The sequence below is a fragment of the Saimiri boliviensis genome, chromosome 1, assembly GCF_048565385.1.
Source record: "Saimiri boliviensis isolate mSaiBol1 chromosome 1, mSaiBol1.pri, whole genome shotgun sequence".
In the NCBI taxonomy this organism is placed as follows: domain Eukaryota; kingdom Metazoa; phylum Chordata; class Mammalia; order Primates; family Cebidae; genus Saimiri; species Saimiri boliviensis.
The window spans coordinates 145,084,519-145,107,680 of record NC_133449.1 but is presented as its reverse complement, the minus strand read 5'-3'; the positions used below and the strand labels follow the sequence as shown (position 1 = coordinate 145,107,680).

Sequence of the window (23,162 nt, the reverse complement as noted above, 5' to 3'; positions counted from 1 at the left end):
CCACACCTGGCTAAATTTTGTATTTTTAGCAGGGACAGGGTTTCACCATGTTGGTCAGGCTGGTTTTGAACCCCTGATCCACCTGCCTCAGCTTCCCAAAGTACTGGGATTACAGGCGTGAGCCACCATGCCTGGCTTACTTCATCTTAAATATTTAATTTGGGGCCTTTTCAAACATAGCTTGAATCTTTTTTGCATATTTGTTTGCTTTAGTAATGTAAATGTGATCTCATACTGGGTAGAATTATCTTACTTGTTGCTCCTTGGAAAAACTTCGATGATCCCTGCCAGGCGAGGTATCAGAGCCCTGGCAATGGAAAGTGGTTGGCTTGCAGGTAGTAAAAAGGTAATTTACAGTACGTTTGTAAAAAGAAAGTTTTGTTAGATAGAAAGAACACAGCAGAAGAGTTCAGTGGGGCACTTCGGCAAGAGACGACTGAGCGTGCTGGTGGGTTTTCCTTAGGGGTATGAATGAACCTTAAAGCGGGGGTTTAAGGGTAATTTGGACCACACTAGCAACATAGGTCATGAAAAATGATCACATTTGTAGACATTTTGGTGCTTTGATGTCAGCAAGGATTGCACAATGACTTTCCACGTGCATGCATTCTGGAGATGTATAGAAATTCTAGTTACTTATAAATTTAGGGGAAAGAAGTCTGGTACCAGATGCCAACTTTCAATAATAGGGAAGTCTAATTACTTACGAATTCCTCAGACAAGGAGTTTTGCCTCTGGATGGTCTGCTTGATAGCCACCAGGTGATCTTTTCTCCCATCTATCATTATTAGCATCGTCATTTTTGAACCAGACCATATTCTGGCATCAAGAGGGAAGAAAAATTAACAATCTTCAACCATCTAAAGGGCCTGACTCTGTCCTGAATATCACATAGCACTCTGAGAAGCAGCTACATTTACATAGCACAATGGTGACATCTAGTGTCGGCCGGATAAATTTCAGCTAGCTCTGCAATTTATCTGAAATTAAAGCACAGGGTCTCAGTGCCTCAGAATCTTCGCCTCAACAGCATTCAGGGCCAAGAAATGTTTCCTTGTAATTTGCCTTTGGATTTTCTTAACAATTGCTCTTTAATTTTGTACATTCTTGAGTTTAAAATTAATGTACAATAGACCAGAGACGTTTAGAGTGTACAATGTAATGAGTTTTGACCAGCAGAGAACAAAATAGAAAAGCAAACAAACAAAAAACCCTTGTCCACATACAGCTTACATTCTTAATGGCCAAAATTATGTCACATGTCTGCTCCTGACAGCAGAGGCATCTGGAAGGCAAGTTTTTTACTTTCTTGCTTCCAGAGTAGGAAGAAGATGGAAAGGAGGTTGCATCAGCCCATCCACAATTCCTGACTCAGTGAGACTTGAAAGCACTTCCATAATTGGAATTATGGAAGTGCTTACATACAACAGTTAAGGTTAAAGCATGTTTCAGAAGTATTGACATGCATGTTCTTTATATCAGCCCTTTTTATTATTACTACTATTATTAACTTAGATGCTTTCATATTTGATGGCATGTGAATATATCCTTTGGCACAAGACCTTGATTCACAGAGGATCTCCAGTCAATGATAGATCTTATCTTGGCACCAATAATGTACACCCTGGGGTTTTCTAGTGTTGATTAGACCTTTCATTAGTTTGCATACCATGTCCACTGTAAAGGTTCTCTGTATGCTACAAGTTTGTCTGGCTTTGCTAGGTCTCAAGTTGTTCACAGACTGTTTGTTTTCCAGACTCCCCTTGATGGAAAGAAACAGGTATCTACAAGGTAGGATGAGTGGTCCACTCATCTGGCTCAGAATATATCCATTCTTACTGAGTAAACATTATATCACAGTTTATAAAAATGTACTCCAGGAGGCTGAGGCAGGAGAATTGCCTGAACCCAGGAGGCGGAGGTTGCGGTGAGCCGAGACCGCGCCATTGCACTCCAGCCTAGGTAACAAGAGCAAAACTCTATCTCAAAAAAAAAAAAAAAAAAAGTACTCCAAAATTCCTGGGACTTACCACCAGGGTACACTTCACAAGGGAAAATCCATCAGAGCACTGGTTCTCAAACTTGGCTGCACATTGGGATCACCTAGGAAGTTTTTAAAAAATAAAATAAAAACATATTGCCTAAGATCCACCCCCAAAACTGTGATTCTCAACTAGGTGATTTGCCCCACTACTAGAAATACATGGATATGTCTTTTGGTCAGTACAAATAGGTAAGTGTGCTACTGGCATCTAGTGGCTAGAGCCCAAGGATGCATTTAAACAACCCACAATGACAGGACAGCTCCTATAGCAAAGAATTATCTCATTCCAAATGTCTGTAGTGCCAAGGTGGAGAAACTCTGTCCAAAGAGGCATATGGAATCAGCCTGGGCATGAGATTTTTAAAACCTCCCCAGGTGAAGTTTGAGAACCACTGCTAGAGACCTGTTCCTAGAGAATATTCAATTATATGGCTAAGTTACTCTCAACCCCATGCCATTGAGCTCAAACTGAAAATTTCCATCTCTTCTTATTTGATTTGGGAGTTGTTTGTTTGGGAGGTGAGGGTGGTTGGAAGGAGGAAGAGCTAGTTGCTTCTGTGAGAAAGCCTAGGTTTCCCACAGCATGCTCGAATGGGCATCTCTACAAATAGAAGTCTTGTTGTTATTATTCACCTTGTGAGTTGGCCTCCCTGGCATAGCTCAGGAGGATTGTTAACCACAGTCAAACACACACGTCCTGGAGTACAGGTCACTCAAAATTACATGTGGGAGAAGCAACACCTTTGCAAATGAACACTCCCTGATGTTTCACAGAATGACAACTTCTCCCACTGCAGGACCTCCCAGGAAGGACTACTGCAGTTGTGAAATTAGGGAGAACCGGTCACATAGAATGCAATGTGAATGATGCTCCCAGGCTTCATCATGGCCCTCAAAGTAAATTTTACATTCACCAGAATGCCTAGATTTTAAATCAGCCCCATACACACACACAAACACACACACACACACACACACACACACAGGTTCAAGTGATTCTCCTACCTCAGCCTCCCAAGTAGCTGGGACTACAGGCACACGCCACCATACCCAGCTAATTTTTGTATTTTTAATACAGACAGGATTTAACCATGTTGGCCAGGATAGTGTAACATGGTGAAATCTCTTGACCTCATGATCCTCCCAGCTCAAGTTCTGGGATTACAGGCATGAGCCACCATGCCCAGCCATATATATATATATGTATGGAGAGAGAGAGAAAGAGAGACAGTGTCTCACTCTATTGACCAGGCTGGAGAGTGCAGCGACACCATCATCACTCACTGTAGCCTTGGCCTGCTTGTCTAAAGCAGTCCCCCTGCCTCCGCCTTGTGAGTGGCTAGGACTACAGGTGCATGCCACCATGCCTGGCTAATTTTTTAATTTTTTTGTAGAGCCAGGGTTTCACCATGTTGCCCATGCTAGTCTCAAACTCCTGGCATTAAGTGATCCTCCCGAAGTGCTGGGATTACAGGCATGAGCCACCACACCTGGCCCAGTCCAGGCTACATGAAAATATACCACTAGCTCTCCATACGTATTTCACCATTTATTTGTTATCTCAGATGATGCAAGGAAAATATATGTTACTATATACTATAGATATAAAATGTTACTATATACCATATATGTATAATATTATATATACTATATGTACACATGTGTATATTTATAGATAATATCTAAAATTTGTAACGCAAATCGGGTCATATTACACAAGCCAAGCTACAAAATGCTTTTTTCACTTAGCGCTCCATATTACTCACTTTGCATGTTCAGGCGTGCAGATACATGTTATTCCTCTAACAGCTGCAAAATATTACATTGCATGGACTTGATTTTAAGGAATAGCCACATATTAGATGTGAATGAACACAGGCATCTCCTGAGTCCCATAACCTGACACTTAAAGGACAAAAAGGATGCAGATTCACAAGGACAAGAGAGTGAGAAAGGAGACAAAAGCAGATGGCAGGTGTTCATACAGTTTGTGAAGATGGAAAAGGATGGAGAAGCGGTAACCACAAAAAGCTTTGCCTGGGAATGGAACCGGGAGGAGTGCAGTCAGGACAATGGGTGATACCAGGAAGCGATCTGGTTCACCCAGTGGAAGGGCTGAGGTATCGGGCAACAGAGACTCCACAAGGCAGAGGCGAGCCATGTGACAAATGTGTAAGGAACAACTGGACTGGCCAATCCCATTCCTGCCCGCAAAGCCCAGAGACCTCTCCTCCCAAACTGCATAGCACAGGAGCTTTATTCTCTAGGGAGAAAACAAGCAGAGGGCCAGATGGAGGCAGCGGATTTAACATAAGGAGATGATTAACAGTGCATGCTGAACATACAGACATCACGAGGCCTTGCCACTGCCCCAGCCCCATTCTCCCACCTGGCTCTCAAATCACTATCAAACAGGCTTATACCCTCTGCACAGGAACCTTAGTGGCAATGAATAACCCCAGATAAACCTACAAAACATCTGGGGTAAGGATCTATCTGCAAAAAAATGCCATAGTCTCACCAATTCTTCTTTACCACAGAGGACTGGGTGTGATTCTAGGATGTCAAACACAGCCATGCCTCTAGGTAGCACAAACATAATAGAAATGACAAGGAAGAAGAGAATTTCTAGAAATAATGATCACAAGTATATTTAGCACTAAAACTAGTGCTCCAAGGGACACACTGGTAGGAAGTCATGGAGAACCAGGGATGATTTCAGACTGAGCTGGACAGGGATGAAAACGGAGCAGGAGCAGCACCCAGGATGTCTACCTCTTAATTCCCATCAAGGAGACAAGGGGGTCTTGACAGAGTTATCATGGATCAGAGATCAACAGTGACCAACGTGATTCAGCAGACGCCTTGGTGTACCTACTATGCGCCAGATTCTGTGTCAGGGAACACATAGGGATATAGAAGTAGGATCTGTCCAACGATGTAGCAGTGCATCTGGGGAGATTGCCACTCATGACGTTCCCTGCTTTCCTAGAGTCCGGAGACTCTCCCCTTCCTACTTTCACAGCTCTTTGCCCAGCCACAAATCCATCTGCCTACACGCTTCCTAGTTCCCTTACTTTCCTCCAGCCTGACAGAGAAGTGTCTTTCCCAGTGCACTCCCACCAAAGAATATCTGCGAGGATCACCACTGAGGGTCCCTTCTGCTTGTCATGACAAACCAACAAACCAGCATGGGAAACACTCACTATGTGCAAGGACTTACTTTGGCATTCAAATTTCATTATACAGGATAAAGAAAATGTGGTTCATAGCCGGGTGCGGTGGCTCAAGCCTGTAATCCCAGCACTTTGGGAGGCCGAGGTGGGTGGATCACGAGGTCAAGAGATCGAGACCATCCCGGTCAACATAGTGAAACCCCGTCTCTACTAAAAATACAAAAAATTAGCTGGGCATGGTGGTGCGTGCCTGTAATCCCAGCTACTCAGGAGGCTGAGGCAGGAGAATTGCCTGAACCCAGGAGGCGGAGGTTGCGGTGAGCCGAGATCGCGCCATTGCACTCCAGCCTGGGTAACAAGAGCCAAACTCTGTCTCAAAAAAAAAAAAAAAAGAAAATGTGGTTCATATATACCATGGAATACTACACAGCCATAAATAAGAATGAGATCATGTCTTTTGCAACAACATAGATAGAGCTACAGGCCCTTATCCTAAGCAGATTAACACAGGGACAGAAAACCAAATACCACGGGTTCTCACTCCTAAGTGGGGGCTCAACAGTGAGTACACAAGGACACAAAGAAGGGAAAAGCAGACACCGGAACCTACTTGAGGGTGGCGGGTGGGAGTGTGAGGATAGGAAAACCACCTATCGGGTACTCTGCTGATCACCTGGACGACAAAATTATCTGTACACCAACCCCCTGTGACACACAATTTACCTCTCTAACAAACCTGCACATGTACCCATGAACCTAAAATAGAAATTTTAAAAGAAAAAACAAATTTTATCATAGAGGCTTGAAACCTTGGCATTTATAAAAATGTCTTCAAAACAAAGGAGGACTAATTCAGCAGATAGGAGAGAATGCTGATTTTGCTCGTAACACCCTACTAAAAGGGAAACTGGTTTTAAAAGTTTTTTTTAGCTCTGCACTTGTAGAAGAGAGACGTGTTCCTCAGACAAACTCACCTGAAGCCTTGGGGTCAGCATGATCCACTGGAGAACTGTGGGGTACTTTGGACAAGATCTTCACAGTGGCTTAGGTTCACAGCCAACCTCTTTTTGTTTTCATACCTATTAAAACAGTTTCAGGAAAAAAATTAGATAGTCATGGCCAACAAGCACATGAAAAGATGCTCAATGTCATTAGTCATTAGGGACATGCAAATCAAAACCAAAATGAGGCCGGATACAGCAGCTCATGCCTGTAATCCCAGCACTTTGGGAGGCCGAGGCGGGTAGACGACCTGAGGTCAGGAGTTTGAGACCAGTCTGGCCAACATGATGAAACCCCGTCTCTACTAAAAATAAAAAAATAAAATAAAATAAAAGGCCAGGCATGGTGGCGGATACCTGTATCCCAGCTAATTGGGAAGTTAAGGCAGTAGAATCACTTGAACCAGGGAGCTGGAAGTTGCAGTGAGCAGAGATCACACCACTGCACTCCAGCCTGGGCAACAGAGTGAGACTCTGTCTCAAAAAAAAAAAAAAAAAATGCGATACTAGTTGACACCCACTAGGTTAGCCATAACTAGAATGGAAAATAACGTTGTGGAGAATGTGGAGAAATTAGAACCCTTGAGCATAGCTGCTGGAAATGTAAAATAGTGCAGTCACTGTGGGAAAGTTTGGTGGTTCCTCAAAAAGTTAAGCATAAAATCAACAGCAATTCCACTGCTAGGTGTATAGTAGTCCCCCCTTATCCTCAGGGGATAGGTTCCAAGACTCAACAGTGAATACCTGACATCATGCATAGTACCAAATCCTATGTACACCATGTTTTTTTTCCTATACATACATACCTAAGATAAGGTTTAATTTATAAATTAGGCACAGTAAGAGATTAACAATAACAATGATAAAACAGAACCATCATAATAACCTGCCAGCATCACTACTCTTGCATTTTTGGGTCATTAAATAAGGGTTATTTGAACACAAGCTTTGCAATGTGATGACAGTCCATCTGATATCTGAAACAGCTACCAAGTGACTGACAGGTAGGTAGCATCAACAGTGTGGATACGCTGAACAAAGGTGTGACTCATGACCCAGGCAGGACAGGGTGGGACAGGGAGAGGTTGCATCGTATTATATGCAACTGAACATGCAATGGAACAGAATGACATGCAACTGAACACCGGTGAATTGTTTACTTCTGGAATTTTCCGTTTAATATTTTCAGGCCATGAATGACCAAGGATAACTGAAATAGAAGAAAGGGGGAATACTGTGTACCCAAAAGAACTGAAAAGAGGTATTGAAACAAATACCTTGTAGAGGAATGTATGTTGCAGCAGCACCAGTCTCAATACCGAAAAGATGGAAACAGCCCAAATCCCCATCAATTGACAAATAAATGCAATGTGGTGTGTTCTCAGACAATTGAATATTATTCAGCCATAAAGAGGAATGAAATACTGAATCATGCTACAACGCAATGAACCTTGAAAATGTTATGCTAAGTGAAAGAAGACAGACAGAAAGGGCCACATGCTGCATGATTTCACTTCCAAAACATTCAGAACAAACAAATCTATAAAGACAGAAAACAAGCCGTGGCAGGGGGTGTGGGGTGACAGAATGGAGAGTGACTGTTTTGTGGGTACAGAGTTTCCTTTTGAGGTGATAAAAATGTCCCCAAAATAAATAGAGGTCGTGGTTGCACAACATTGTGAATGTACTAAAAGTCACTGAATTGTAATCCTGGAAATGGCTAATGGTTAATTTTATGTTATGTGAATTTTACTCAATTAAAAAAAATCCATAAAATAAACCCAGACCCCCATGTTTTTAGCTAATATTTAACATTTTCAAATATAAGTGTAAATCATTGCAAATGATGTAATTTAAAATAAAACTGTTGCATCATTCATTTAAATACAGCCATATAGTCTTAATCTACTATTAACTTCAGACTTGATCACCTATTTTTAAAAACATATGAACAACCCCTTCTTTAACTGTCATTTTATATCATTCCTTTTCCTCCGTGGAATTATGTTTCCATTACACCTCTCCACAAAGGTTTAACCTTAGGTTTGAAAGTCTTCTCCCAATTATCTTATCATATATAAAATATGTATTTAATTCAAATTAGAAACTTCTGAAAACTGTACTGACACCAAAGTCTTCAAATAGTGGAAACTTATTCTGGATTGGTTATTATCATTGGTATTAGTATATGACAAATCAAAACAACATAAATATTACAAGGTTTGATAAATAGCATAAATACTTATTAAACACAAAAAGAAAAAATTGTTAAAAATACAGACGTTTTAATAGGTTGGGTGGGGCTTTTTTTCTGTTTGTTCACACATTCATGGATAAATATTACGCTAGAATGAGAGTTCAGCGTAAACTTTTTTTTTCTTTTGAGACAGAGTCTCACTCTGTCACCAGGCTGGAGTGCAGTGGCACGATCTCAGCTCATTGCAACCTCCACCTTCTGGATTTAAGCAATTATCCTGCCTCAGACTTCTAAGTAGCTGGGACTACAGGCACATGCCACCATCCATGCCCAGTTAAGTTTTGTATTTTTAGTAGAGATGGGATTTCTACTAAATGTTGTAGATGTTGGCCAGGATGGTCTCAATCTCTTGACCTCATGATCTGCCCAGGAGTTGGAGGCTATAGTACTATAGTAAGCTATAATTGTGCCACTGTACTGTACTCCTGCCTGGGTGGTGACTCACAAGACCCTGTCTCAAAAAAAAAAAAAAAAAAAAAAACCTGGTATAATTCCATGACGAGTCTCAAAATTAATAATTAATATAATTAACGATAGTTCCTGAAGTTCTTTGACTATACTATTTTCCTGGGCTCAAGTAATTCTCCCGCCTCAGCCTCCCAAGTAGCTAGGACTACAGTCATACACCACCATGCCCCATTAAATAGTTTTATTTTTATTTTTGTAGAGATAGGTCTTACTGTGTTGTGCATGCTAGCCTTGAACTCCCAGCCTCAAATAATCTTCATGCCTCAGCCTCCCAAAGCACTAAGATTACAGTGCATCAGCCTGCTAATATTCTTTGACTTAAGATACACCTTGTTAAAAATGTGATATACTCAGAAAATATTGAAAACTCAAAATATTCCTATCAAACCATCATCACCAATTTATTTTTTCAATAAAAATATTTTTATCTCATCCTATGTTTTAAATACATTCTTGTTAAAAAGCCTTAGAAACTTATTTCATTTCACCTGTGAAAAATACCCACCACATAACCTAACTGGACACTCCGATTCTTATTTTCAAACTGATAACATCATCAGAATTAATTTCTCTCTGACTTTTAAAATTCAAATAATTGTGTGTCTTAGTCTGTTTGTACTGCTTTAAAGGAATACCTGAGGCTGGGTAATTTGCAAAAAAAAGAGGTTTATTTGGCTCACAGCTCTGAAGGCTGGACAAGAAGCAGGGTGCCAGCATCAGCATCTGGTGAGGGCTTCAGGCTGCTTCCAGTCATGGCAGAAAGCAAAGCGGAGCTGGCATGTGCAGAGGTCGCATGATGAGAAAGGAAGCAAGAGAAAAAAGAGGAAGATGCCAAGCTTTTTTTAACAATCAGCTCTTGCAGAAACCCATTGGTCGAGAACTCACTCATTACTGTGAGGATGGCACCAAGCTATTCATGAGAGATCTGCCAAACACCTCTTCTTAGACCCCACCTCCAACACTGGGGATCAAATTTCAACATGAGATTTGGAGGGGAAATGTACTATACCCATGTGTTAATAGGCAATATTAAGTAATATTATTAAAATTACTGAGAAGACCAGGCATGGTGGCTCATGCCTGTAATCCCAGCACTTTGGGAGGCCAAGGTGGGTGGATCACCTGAGGTCAGGAGTCCAAGACCAGCCTGGCCAACACAACAAAACCCTGTCTCTACTAAAAATACAAAAAAAAATTAGCCAGGCATGGTGGTAGGCACCTATAATCCCAGCTACTCAGGAGGCTGAGGTAGGAGAATCTCTTGAACCCGGGAGACAGAGGTTGCAGTGAGCTGAGATTGCACCATTGCACTCCAGCCTGGGCAACAGAGCAATACTCTGTCTCAAAAAAAAAAAAAAAAAACAACAACAACAAAAAAAAACACTGAGAAATAAATTATGGAACACATCTTGTAAGATACATTACCAAAAGGAGAGCTTAGCCAGGTGAGGTGGTGTACACCTGTATTCCTAGCTACTTGAGGGGCTGAGGTGGTAGGATCACTGGAGCCCAGAAGGTCAAGGCTGCAGTGAGCTGAGATCATGCCTGGGCAAGAGAGTGAGACCTTGTCTCAAAAAAAATAGAAATAAAAAAGTAGGAGGGATGTAAACTAAAAATAAAATTCTAAACCCCTGCACCATATTAGGCCATTCTTGTGTTGCTATAAAGGAATGCTTGAGACTGCGTAATATGTGAATAATAAGAGGTTTAACTGGCTCACAGTTCTGCAGGCTGTAGAGGAAGCATGGTGCTGGCATCTGCTCAACTTCTGGTGAGGCTTCAGGAAGCTTATAATCATGGTGGAAGGCAAAGCAGGAGGAGGTATGTCACATGGTGAGAGTGTATGCAAGAGAGAGAGGGGAGATGCCACACTCTTTTTTTTGAGACGGAATTTCACTCGTTACCCAGGCTGGAGTGCAATGGCGCGATCTCAGCTCACCGCAACCTCCGCCTCCTGAGATCAGGCAATTCTCCCACCTCAGCCTCCTGAGTAGCTGGGATTACAGGCACGTGCCACCATGTCCAGCTAATTTTTTGTATTTTTAGTACAGGCAGGGTTTCACCATGTTGACCAGGATGGTCTCAATCTCTTGACCTCATGATCCACCCACCTCGGCCTCCCAAAGTGCTGGGATTACAGGTGTGAGCCACTGTGCCCGGCCCGATGCCACACTTAAACCACCAGATCTCATGAGAACTCACTCACTATGGAAAGGACAGCACCAAGCTATTCATGAGGGATCCACCCCTATAACCTGAATACCTCCCCCAGGCCCCACCTTCACCATCAGGAATCACATTTTGACATGAGATTTGGAGGGGAAAAACATCCAAGCTATATCACCCCCAGCAGCTGAACAAACCCAGAGAAATCTTAAAAACTGAGTTTTCAGTAATGATGGAACAAGAGGTCAGACATGCCTCATTATATCCTGTCCCTTTTGCAATTTATTCAAACTAATCAGCATTAATATTAAGATAGAGATCATAAGACTGACAGAATAGACTCTTTGGGGCAATAAGATACCAAATTATAAACAGTACCTAAAGCTGTGCCAGGAGGATTAAGTCATACACTCCTACACTTAAAGAATCAACTATGTTGAAACTGACACAAGGTTTTTCTTTTTCTCTAGCAGCTAAACAAGCACTGGTCTCAAAATAAGCAATGTTAAAATAATCTGCAGCTCATCCACCTCCGGGCACCAACTTACTGAGTTCACCCATTCCACAAGCCGTAACTACAGCTTTGATTGGACAAGAAACTGATTGTAGTAACTTTCTTTTTTTCTTTTTTCTTTTTTTTTTTATTTTAGGTTTTGGGGTACACGTGATGAACATGCAAGATTGTTGCATAGGTACACACATGGCAGTGTGGTTTGCTGCCTTCCGTCCCCTCACCTGCATCTGTCATTTCTCCCCATGCTCTCTCTTCCCACCTCCCCAACCCCCCACCCCTCCCCCATTTCCCCCCAACGGACCCCAGTGTGTAGTGCTCCCCTCCCTGTGTCCATGTGTTCTCATTGTTCAACACCTGCCTATGAGTGAGAATATACGGTGTTTGATTTTCTGCTCTTGTGTCATTTTGCTGAGAATGATGGTTTCCAGGTTCATCCATGTCCCTACAAAGGACGTGAACTCATCGTTTTTGATGGCTGCCTTCATTTCATTGTTTATCCAGTCAACATTCAAGAGCAAGTTGTTCAGTTTCCATGAAGCTGTGCGGTTCTGAGTTAGTTTCTGCATTCTGAGTTCTAACTCGATTGCACTGTGGTCTGAGAGACTGTTAAGATTTCTGTTCTTTTGCATTTGCTGAGGAGTGATTTATTGCCAAATATGTGGTCAATTTTAGAGTAGGTGTGATGTGGTGCTGAGAAGAATGTATATTCTGTGGATTTGGGGTGGAGAGTTCTGTAAATGTCTATTAGGTTTGCTTGTTCCAGGTCTGTATTCAGGTCCTGGATATCCTTGTTGATTTTCTGTCTGGTTGATCTGTCTAATATTGACAATGGTGTGTTAAAGTCTCCCACTATTATTGTGTGGGAGTCTAAGTCTCTTTGTAAGTCATTAAGAATTTGCCTTATGTATCTGGGTGCTCCTGTATTGGGTGCGTATATATTTAGGATCGTTAGCTCTTCTTGTTGCAGTGATCCTTTTACCATTATGTAATGTCCTTCTTTGTCTCTTTTGATCTTTGTTGCTTTAAAGTCTATTTTATCAGAGATGAGAATTGCAACTCCTGCCTTTTTTTGCTCTCCATTTGCTTGGTAGATCTTCCTCCATCCCTTTATTTTGAGCCTTTGTGTATCCTTGCATGTAAGATGGGTTTCCTGGATACAGCACACTGATGGGTTTTGGCTTTTTATCCAATTTGCCAGTCTGTGTCTTTTGATTGGGGCATTTAGTCCATTGACATTTAGGGATAGTATTGTTATGTGTGAATTTGATGCTGTCATTTTGATGCTACCTGGCTGTTTTGTTGGTTAGTTGATACAGATTCTTGATTGTGTTGATGCTCTTTTACCATTTGGTGTGTTTTTGGAGTGGCTGGTACTGGTTGTTCCTTTATATGTGTAGAGCCTCTTTCAGGAGTTCTTGTAGAGCAGGTTTGGTGGTGATGAAATCTCTGAGTGCTTGCTTGATCACAAAGAATTTTATTTTTCCTTCACTTATGAAGCTTAGTTTGGCTGGATAGGAGATTCTGGGTTGAAAGTTCTTTTCTTTAAGGATGTTGAATATTGGCCCCCAATCTCTTCTGGCTTGTAGGGTTTCTGCTGAGAGATCTGCTGTGAGTCTAATGGGCTTCCCTTTGTGGGTAAACCGACCTTTCTCTCTGGCTGCCCTTAGCATTTTCTCTTTCATTTCAACCCTGGTGAATCTGACGATTATGTGCCTTGGGGTTGCTCTTCTTGAGGAATATCTTTGTGGTGTTCTCTGTATTTCCTGGATTTGAATATTGGTCTGCCTTGCTAGGTTGGGGAAGTTTTCCTGGATAATATCCTGAAGAGTATTTTCCAGCTTGGATTCAGTCTCTTCATCACATTCAGGTACACCTATCAGACGTAGATTAGGTCTTTTCACATAGTCCCACATTTCTTGAAGATTTTGTTCATTCCTTTTTGCGCTTTTTTCTCTGTTCTTGCCTTCTCTTTTTATTTCATTGAGTTGATCTTCGACCTCTGATATCCTTTCTTCTGCTTGGTCAACTCGGCTCTTGAAGCTTGTGCATGCTTCACGAAGTTCTCGTGTTGCATTTTTCAGCTCCATCAATTCACTTATACTCCACTCTATGCTGTCCATTCTCTTTAGCAATTCGTCCAATCTTTTTTCAAGGTTCCTATTTTCTTTGCGATGGGTTAGAACATGTTCTTTTAGCTCACTGTAGTTTCTTACTACCCACCTTCTGAAGTCTGATTCTGTCATTTCATCACCCTCCTTCTCCATCCGGTCTGGTTCCCTTGCTGGTGAGGAGTTACGATCCCTTTTAGGAGGAGAGGTGTTCTGGTTTCGGGAGTTTTCATCCTTTTTGCGCTGGTTTCTTCCCATTTTTGTGGGTTTATCCACCTGTTGTCTGTCTCTGTCCCAGGGAGTTGGAGCTTTATGAGTTTCCGTTGCACTACTGCCTTTTTTGATTTTTCTTTCAGGTCTGACCCGCCCAGCTAGCAGCACGCCTAACCACTGCCTGCCCGCAGGGGCTTTGCTGAGCTGCTGTGGGCTCTGCCCAGCTGCCCTGAGCTCTTCCCTGTAGTCCTTTTTATATGGGCGTAGTTAGAACTGTCTCGGCAACGGTGGCCCCGCCTCTGTTATGGCGGACTGTTGTGGCAGGTTGCCTCGGCAACGGCGGGTTGCCTCGGCAACGGCAGCCTGCCTCCCTAGCGATGGAGAGTCTCAGTAATGGCGGAAGCCCCTCCCCCACGGAGCCGGACCGTCCCGGTTCAGCTGTGCTTGGTTTGAAGGGCTCAACCCCGAGGGTTTCCAATTACTGTTTTTGTTTTCGTTGTTGTTGGGGGTGGAGGGGTGGGACCAACCGAGCCTGATCACCTGGCTCCCTGACTCAGAGTCTTTTAAGTTGAACGACCCCGCGTTCGGGTCGCTTGTTGAAAAGGCGCCGGGATCTCCCGTGCTGCGACTCACGGAGTCGGCTCGAACTGCGGCGCCCGCTCCTGGCGGATTTTTTGCCTAGGAATCTCCTAGCCTGGCTCGCTATTTCAGATGAATGGGCTATTCTGCCGTCTCAGGGCTCTGATCGCCAGCTAAGAGGGCTCCCAGACCAGTGGCTTTTGTACGGAGAACCGCAGCAACAGGGCGTGGTCACAGCAGCCGCGCGGGCGGAATCAGCCCCACAGGGGCCAAAACAGCCGCACCGGCTGGGACTGCGACGCTGGCGACCCCTCTGCCTGGGTATCTCCTGGTCTGTGGGCAATAAGAGTTCGTCTGGAAATGCGGCGTCCACTCACCCTCTGCACTTTCACTGGGAGCTGAAGTCCTGAGCTGTTCTTAGGCGGCCATCTTCCCAGCATTCCCCGATTGTAGTAACTTTCTCCAGCTAAGAGACCGCAGACCACGGACTGGTTCTGGCTGGTTTACAGAGGCTGTGCACTTTATATCCCAGCTTCACCTTTTGATGTACAGGACCTAATTGTAATAAATTTAAATGTTAAGTCTCCACCCCAAGGTGAACATGGGTCCATAAGTAACATGCATGTTTGTTCAGCATGCATGCATTAGGGAATATTCATAGCTTCTCTGGGAACATGTTGAATATATGAAACTGGCCAACCCATTCAGCTCAAATGACTGCCTTACCCCTCCTTCCCTCAAAATACCTGCTTCTGGGTTTGACCAAAGGCTACATTTCCCAGTGTGTTAGGATGGCCACCCTGCAGGCTGTAGCTCTTTATAAGAAATAAAGTCTTTTCAAATTTGTATTGTGATTTTTCAATTAATACAGGCAAGATTAAAATAATGTAGCTCTTGCTGGATGCAGCGGCTCACACCTGTAATCCCAGCAGTTTAGGAGACTGAGGCAGGTGGATCCCTTGAGGTCACAAGTTCAAGATCAGTCTGGCCAACATAGCAAAATCCTGTCTTTACTAAAAATACAAAAATTAGCTGAGCGTAGCACTCACCTGTGATCCCAGCTACTCAGGAGGCTGAGGCACGAGAATCACTTGAACCAGGGAGACCAACATCATGCTACTGCCCTCCAGCCTGGGTGACAGAAGGAGACTCAGTCTCAAAAATAATAATAATAATAATGTAGCTCTTATATGATTAATTTATTCACATTTAGAATAATTTATGAAAACAAGATAATTATGCCACCTGCTATCACTTAATTATAATACTCCAGTGTTCTGTGCGGCTAACATTGTAAGTTATTTACAAAGCAAGAAATACAAAGGAAGACCTGATATTCCTTTGATATATGTGTGTGCATAAATCAAAAGAAGATATTCAGCCCTTCAGAATAATTAAACAAAATGAAGTATAATATCAGAATTAACTTTACTAATTTTATCAGACATCTTGAGTGAACTTTTCCTGTGAAAGAGAAAGATATATATTGCACAAACTGGTCAAGCACTTGTATCATTAAACATTTATAACAGAAAAGAAAATGAAGATCAACTGCTATTGGAATTAATAATTCATGATATGATTTGATAAGACTACCTTATCAGCTATCATACTGATCAGTGCACAGAGCATCTGAAGGAAATCGCATAAAGCTTTGTTGGCATTTTTATCTAGTATATCTTAAATAATTTGTTAGTCCCATAACAAATTCCAGTTTCCTTGAAAATAATCATTGTCAAGTTCTATCCATCCCTTTGGAGGCCCTTTTCTTTTCACAAAAGACATGTCTTGGGAATGTACTGAATAAAATGGTTTGCCTTAAATATCCAGAGGGAAAGACATCTTCGGGATTTAACGCCTGCCTTGCTTTCAAGAGGCTCTTGCTAGAAGCAAAGCTTTCTTCAACAATAAACTAGAGATGGAAGAGGTAAAATAACTTCGATTCCGCTATTCCTACTCCACAATATTTAATTCATAATATCCATTTGCAGGCCAATTCCTCCCAATAGGAATATGTACAAGAAAACGGAAGATAAATGGTAGGCAATTTTTCCCTGCTTCCCCTTTGATTATTAAAAGAGCCTTTTCAGAAGTCCATAACTCAACAGTGTCTCTTTGATGCCCCAGAGGTTTTGCCTCCCAGGGGCAATTCAGGGCAGGGTAAGGGTATAGACTTCTTTTGCAAAGCAAAAGAAGAACAGATTACAAGAGGTGCTTTGGAAAGAAGAACCTGTGTGAGCAACCAGGCCCACTCCGAGAAGGCTACACGTGAAGCCAAGGATCTAAAAATGGATTCCCGTAGAACTGTCCACTCTGCTCTTCCCACTTTGAAGACCACTAACGGCTGACCTCTTGCTTTAAGAATAATTCCTCAAAAGACTGGAAAAAAAGGCAGATAACAGCGGTCCCAACCGTTACTGACTTACTTTGAAACTTGGAGAACATTCCTTAGTGTCTTACTGTGCTAATCTGAAATTGGAATCAATATCTAGTTTCCTGTTTCCTTCTCATGGTATTTTGAGAATCAAACACTGTCAACAAAAGGAGTCAAAACCCTATGAAATATTTGAAGAGATTTATTCTGAGCCAAGTATGAGTGACAATGGCCTGTGACACAGCCCTCAGGAGGTCCTGAGAACACATGCCCAAGGTGACTAGGGTGCAGCTTGGTTTTGCATATTTTAGGGAGGCATGAGACATCAAAAACATTTAAGAAAGACACTGGCTTGGTTCAGAAAAGGCGGAACAACTCTGAGTGGGTTGTGGGATGGGAAGCTTTCAGGCTATAGGTAAATTTAAACATTTTCTGATCGACAATTGATTGAGTTTCTCTAAAGACCTGGGATCGGCCAGGCATGGTGGCTCATGCCTGTGATCCCAGCACTTTGGGAGGCCAAGGCGGGAGGATCATCTGAGGTCAGGAGTTCAAGACCAGTCTAACCAAAATGGAGAAACATGTCTCTACTAAAAATACAAAAAATAAGGGTGGCGCATGCCTGTAATCTCAGCTACTTGAGGCAGGAGAATTGCTTGAACCGGGGAGGTGGAGGTTGCAGTGAGCCGAGATCGTGCCTAGGCAACGAGAGTGAAACTCCATCTCAAAAAAACACAAATAAATAAAAATAAAATAAAGACGTGGGATCAATAGAAAGAAAATGTTCAGGTTAAGATAAAAGACTGTGGAGACCAAGATTCTTTTAAAGTCATATGGTGGCTGCCCTAAGAGAAACCTAAATGTTTCCTATTCAGACCTTTAAAAGGTGCTAGACTTTTACTTAATCTCTTCAGGATAGCGAGGGCCTGGAACAAAAAGATCTAACTATGTGAACAGAGATTCTTTACATGCACATTTCCCCCCACAGAGGACAGCTTTGCAGGGCCACTTCAAAATATGGCAAAGAAACAAGTTCTGGGGTAAAATATTTAGACTTTCTTCTTTGTTATGCCAGAGTCAGACTGGAAAGTAAGTTACAACATATAAGGTTATATAAAACCCATCTGATGAGAATTTATGGTTTGTATAGCATGACTCCCAGACCACTTAGGAATTTGGGCAAGAATAAAACATCAGAGGTTTTTTTTGTTTTGTTTTGAGATGGAGCCTTGCTCTGTTGCCCAGGCTGGAGTGCAGTGGCGCAGTCTTGGCTCACCACGACCTCTGCCTCCCAGGTTCAAGTGATTCTCCTGCCTCAGCCTCCCGAGTAGCTGGAACTGCATGCGTGTGCCACCATGCGCAGCTAATTTTTGTATTTTTAGTAGAGACAGGGTTTCACCATGTTGGCCAGCTGGTCTCGAACTCCTGATCTCGTAATCTGCCCACCTTAGCCTCCCAAAGTGCTGGGATTACAGGTGTGTGCCACCACACCCAGCCCAGAGTTTAGTCCTCAGCATGAAGAAGAGTTGTAAGTACTACTTAGGTTTTGAATAGCCCTTTTAACTTTCCCAAAGACTTTGCTGCCTGGATCTTCTGTTTCCCTCTCAACTGTCCCTCAAAGGCAAGTCTCACCCTTGTGCAACAGGTGTGGGTCACAGAGACCCAGGGAAAGACTTGCCAAAGATCACACAGCAAATAGGTGACCTGGTTGGGAATAGAACCTGCATTTACCTCCTTTCTCCAAATGCATCAGCACAAGAAAATATGGAGAAAACAATGAAAGCAAAACCTGAAGGAATCACCAGCAAATAAATGAAAAGTAGACTCAGGATGCATACTATATATAATATATAGTATTGTTTATGTCTATGTTTACCCTTGATCTTAGCCAAAAGGATAAGAAGTAATCGTATGTCTAAGTTTATAGTATATAAATTTTTTTTTTTTTTTTTTTTGAGATGGAATCTCGCTCTGTCATCCAGGCTGCAGTGCAGTGGTGCGATCTTGGCTCACTGCAACCTCCGCCTCCCAGGTTCAAGCAACTCTCCTGCCTCAGCCTCCCAAGTAGCTGGGACTACAGGTGCACATCACCACACTCCGCTACTTTTTTCTATTTTAGTAGAAACAGGTTTCACCTTGTTGCCCAGGCTGGTCTCCAACTTCTGAGCTCTGGCAATCCGCCCACCTCGGCCTCCCAAAGTACTAGGATTACAGGTGTGAGCTACTGCACCCAGCCAAGAGTTTTTTAAATAATGTTCACAAAGTAAGAGAGGCCAATTAATATTCTTAGTTTATTCCAGCAAACTATGATTCACATATCTGAAGGGGGAAATAAAAACAAAACCTGCAGTTCCCAAAGGTAGTCTCCATCCTAAACTGCACCTCCTTCTGCACAGTCCAGTGACCTTTGACATGCGTTCTGCTTCCGAACCCACCTGTAAAATGATCTTCTCCTGAAAGGAGTGCCACTACCAAACAAGGACGTTCTAGACATAATCACGTTTCAGGAGATCTTTGTGCATGGTTTGTTTTTTGCTGTTTTTGCTTCGCTTAAAGCAGATTTTTAATTTAATTCCTTTAAGATAAAAGCTATTACAAAAGAGGTAAGATTTTTTTCCCCCTATTCCTCTTCTCCTGCCACCTAGTTCCTTTCCCCAGAGGTAATCAATGAGAAATCATTTAGAACATAAGATATGTTGTAATCCTGTACAGGCCACGGCAACAGGAAATAAACCATTCAGAGCTCCACTGGAGTCCAGGAAGTGTTTGGACATTGGGAAAAACAACAAGAAACCTTTGTTTTGTAAGACAGTGTGGAAAGTGAGGAGAACTGTGTACTCCAGGATCAAGGTAAAAACTGACAAGTCACATAGCATGAAAGAGAACGCAGGGACCAACATGGAGGAACCCCATCGCTATTAAAAATTCAAAATTAGGCCGGGCGCGGTGGCTCAAGCCTGTAATCCCAGCACTTTGGGAGGCCGAGGCGGGTGGATCATGAGGTCAAGAGATCGAGACCATCCTGGTCAACATGGTGAAACCCCGTCTCTACTAAAAATACAAAAAATTAGCTGGGCATGGTGGCGCGTGCCTGTAATCCCAGCTACTCAGGAGGCTGAGGCAGGAGAATTGCCTGAACCCAGGAGGCGGAGGTTGTGGTGAGCCGAGATCGCGCCATTGCACTCCAGCCTGGGTAACAAGAGCGAAACTCCGTCTCAAAAAAAAAAAAAAAAAAAAAAAAAAAAAATTCAAAATTAGCCAGGTGTGGTGGCACATGCCTATAATCCCAGCCACTCTGGAGGCTCAGGCAGAAGAATCGTTTGAACCTGGGAGGTTGTGGTGAGCCAAGATCATGCCATTGCACTCCAGCCTGGGCAACAAGAGTGAAACTTCTGGGCTTATGTGATCCTCTTGCCTCAGCCTCCCACGTAGCTGGGACTAGATCTTCTCTTTGCCCCCTAACCAAATTGAGAATGGGGAATAAAGGAATGAAATGAGGCTACCTGGGAGCTATGTGTGAGCCCAAGACAGGAATGGGAATTTCCAGAAATTCACAGAGCAGTTAAGGCCAGAATAAATCCAGGTAACCAAGACCAGTCAGGCCGTGGCATGGAGACAGACCCCAGGGCTGCCCCTCTTTTCCAAGCTGACTTGCAGACTGAGAATTTAGAGCAGTTACAAATGATCTAAACTGCCTCAGGAGCTAAGAACCTTTATATTTCAGAGTTGCCAGGAAATAAATATTATCTAATACCTCTATTCTCAAGCCTTTTGTTCACAGGAGCCCATAATACTTGGAAAGATACTGAGAATCCCATAGTGTTTTTGTTTATGTGGGCTTCTCTCTAGAGATATTCATCATATTAGAAATCAAAACTGATAATTTTTAAATATTAATTTACGTGAAAATAACAATTATGAAGACATTACATGTTGACATAAATGTCTTTATGAAAAATAACTATGTTTTGTTTTTTAAAATTAAATGGAATGTTTAGCATTATTTTACATTTTTGAAAATCTCTTGGCCAGGTGTAGTAGCTCACACCTGTAATTCCAGCACTTTGGGAGGCTGGGGTGGACGGATCACAAGGTCAAGAGATCAAGACCATCCTGCCCAACCTTGTGAAACCCTGGCTCTACTAAAAACACAAAAATTAGCTGGGCGTGGTGGCACATGCCTATAGTCCCAGCTACTTGGGAGGCTGAGGCAGGAGAATCGCCTGAATCCGGGAAGTGGAGGTTGCAGAGAACCGAGATCGCATCGCACCACGGCATTCCAGTCTGGCGACAGAGCAAGACTCCCTCTCAAAAAGAAAAGAAAATCTCTTTAATGTCTGCCTTAATCGAAGACAGCTGAATTCTCTTTTCTGCATCTGCATTCAAGGTGATTTAATATAGCATGACACATGGCCTCAGGAAAGCCACCATACATACACATGAGAATGAAGAAGGTAAACAATGTCCTAGTATTGTTATAAAAATGATTTTGCACCTACAGACCTCCCTGAAAGGGTCTTGAGGACCACACTTTGAAAACTATGGATCTGATGATAATTTAGAATTGCATTCTCCTGTAACGCCGCATCTTAGCAATGTGACCTTGGGTGAGCTACTTAACTTCTCTAAGCCTCAGCTTCCTCTGCTGTAAAGCAGTACTAAGAATAGAAGGCCACCTTTCTGGCTGCATGTGTTCCTATAATCTGGGTATCTTCACGGTCATTAAATGTATAAGTGAGGTAATGCCTATAAATGTTTAATACAGTACTTGGTCCCTAGTAATCACTCAAATAGCAACTCTTCCTCCTATTATTGTTAATATTAGTTATTACTACACAGCAAGCATTGTGCCAGGCACGGTGTGGGTCATATCACAGGGTGTGGCCCTAGTTGCTTAACAGTAGGGGACATAGAACAAATACCTACTTATAGAATAGATTTTGTCCAGAATGATACAAACCAGGAAGAGGTCACATTCATTCACTCATTCAGCAAATATTAATCGATTGTCTCCAGCGTACCAGGAATCACAGGGAGGAGGAGGCCAGGGTTGCAGAGCCTGGGGAAATGAGGAACAGCAGGAGGTGACGGGGCCAGTGAGGGATGGGCTGGACATGGCCCAAATCAAGTAAAGCTTTGCAGGCCTATGTAATTGAGGATATAAGGAAATGTTTTAAGAGAAGGCTGCATTTGAGTTAGAACTTCAAGAGGCAGGATTCGGGATAAAGTTGATGTGCACATTCTTTTATGCACTTTCAACAAATATTTGAGATTTCTGCCAAGTCGGCTGCACAAAGGATCACTACTTCCAAAGATATTTTTGCATTTAACGGTTTTTATCACATAAGAAATACATGCGCACTTTTAAGAATTAGGAAATACAGGAGTGGCTGGCCTGATGTGCACCTGTAGTCCCAGCTTCTTGGGAGGCTGAGGCAAGAGGATCACAGGAGCCCAGAACTTTAAGGCTGCAGTGAGCTATGACAGCACCACTGCACTCCAGGCTGGGCAACAGAGTAAGACCCTGTTCCCCCAACCCATCCACCCAAATGAGCAAAAATGAGAAAATAGAAACATTCTCCTCGCATGGGTGGTGCACGAGGCCCCAGGACTACCCACCTACACACAGGATTCAGCCCTAAGCTGGTGGGACCAGTGGTTTGTCTGCAAGGAGCTAGAAGCAGCTGGAAAAGTCAGCCTGCCTGCCAGGGTAGACCTCCTCCTCACCCCGCTAACCAAATTGTGCTCATGTTCCTTGAGTCCTCACCGCCAGATTGCTCATTGGAGAAGCTGGAAGGAAAACTCCTCGTTCAAGAGAAAGTGCATAGCGCTCAGAAGCCCCCTCCCCGCGCCGCCGCAGGTCTCTGCCAGCTGCTAGAAAAGGATGTGGCTAGAAAGGCAGACGTCCTCTAAGGGGAAAACAAAGTTCCTGGGTGGAGGAAATGTGAGAAAAGGACAAAAAGGAATAAAGAAGAGGTTGCATCAGCATGGGAAACGCAGCAAGGTGCACAGTGCATGCACACTGTGCAGAGCACAGAGGCAGGGCAGAGCGGAGTCTTGACTGCGGGGTGGGGCCGGGGAGGCTGCGGGGATCCGGTGGGAGCCCCCGAGGTGAAGCTGGGAAAGCAGCTCACGACAACCCCCTGATGGCTGATTACGGGAGGGCTGAGAAGCCTCCTTCCCCAAATATCTTAAGGAAAAAAAAATAATCCAAGTGGGGCTGGTTTTAGGTGCTGCCTCTTTATCTTTTGCTTAGATTTTG

At 43.0% G+C, this 23,162-nt stretch overlaps 1 protein-coding gene across 1 annotated transcript in view; it reads right to left on the bottom strand.

The window, feature by feature from the left end:
- LOC104653208 (uncharacterized) overlaps positions 1–23,162 on the bottom strand; it is a 95,961-nt gene that overhangs the window by 30,325 nt on the left and 42,474 nt on the right. The window contains 3 exon segments of the mRNA XM_074406024.1: positions 6,195–6,299; positions 14,904–15,081; positions 15,576–15,657. The gene's annotated coding sequence lies outside the window, so the exon portion shown is untranslated.